Raw genomic sequence first — 1,280 nt, forward strand, 5'->3', positions numbered from 1 at the left:
CTGGCAACATGAGGACCAAAGGGGACCATTGATATGGGGGGTTTGAATGGACAGGTTGGCAACTGCTTGAAGCCATGGTGCCACAATGCTTGAATGAGCTGTCCAGGACCAGGACCACAGGTCCAAGAACAAGGTCTACAGATGGACAGCTGCTCTCTGAGGGAGGTTGTATGCACTGCAATGGAGAAGAAAGAGTCGCAGCTCCCAGATAAAGGCGTTTATGCACATGGTCAAAGATCCAGCTACAACACTCCTGAGTGCATCAGTATCATCTCCCATGGGGAAACTATTTTCCTCCCAGGCTGGACTGGTGGGGCAGGCTGCTGTATGTCCCATCCACCATGGACAGCTCTGTTCCAGGGACTGCTCCCTAGGGCAACATGCCCAAAAGTCCCAAGGGGAGGGGCCTGGATGGCAGCCGTGGAGGAATGCTCCACACCACGCATTGATTGGGGGATTCTGGGTGGCAGGGGGGCTGGAACAGGAGATACAATGTGCAGGAGCCACTGACCCATGCTCTGAGGAGCCAGGAAGGCATCCAGTAGGGCCTGCTCCAAGAAGCAGCCATTTACTCAGCCCGTCTTCCAGGGCCAACTTGCCATCCCCGGCTTCTGGCAGTTGCCTGCATAGGCATAGGACCCCAAACAGAACAGAGGGAGTTGTGGGGACAGACCACCAGCCCACTGGGCCAGGCTGCTGCAGCCCCAGGTCTTGCTGTGGGGAATGGCAGCCTGATGCAGGCAGGGTCTTTCCCCACTCTCTAGATTTCATAGATTTCATAGACATCAGGGCTGGAAGGGACCTCGGAAGATCATCGAGTCCAGCCCCCCACCCAAAGGGCAGGAAGTCAGCTGGGGTCATAGGATCCCAGCAAGATAAGCATCCAGTTTCATCTTGAAGGAGTTCAATGTAGGCGCTTGAACCACCTCCGGTGGCAGGCTGTTCCAGACCTTGAGGGCTCGGACAGTAAAGAAGTTCTTCCTTATGTCCAGCCTGAAACGATCTTGAAGTAGTTTGTGACCATTCGACCTCGTCATCCCTTGGGGCGCTCTGGTGAACAAACGTTCCCCCAGATGCTGGTGGTCACCCCTGATAAACTTGTAGGTGGCCATCAGATCACCCCTGAGCCTGCGCTTTTTCAGGCTAAAGAGCCCCAGGGCTCTCAGCCTGTCATCGTAGGGTCTGCTTCCCTGACCTCTGATCATGCGCGTGGCTCTTCTCTGGACTCTCTCAAGCTTCTCCACATCCTTTTTGAATTGTGGAGCCCAAAACTGGAAGCA

The sequence above is a fragment of the Alligator sinensis genome, unplaced genomic scaffold (assembly GCF_000455745.1).
Source record: "Alligator sinensis unplaced genomic scaffold, ASM45574v1 scaffold789_1, whole genome shotgun sequence".
NCBI classification, from domain to species: Eukaryota; Metazoa; Chordata; order Crocodylia; family Alligatoridae; genus Alligator; species Alligator sinensis.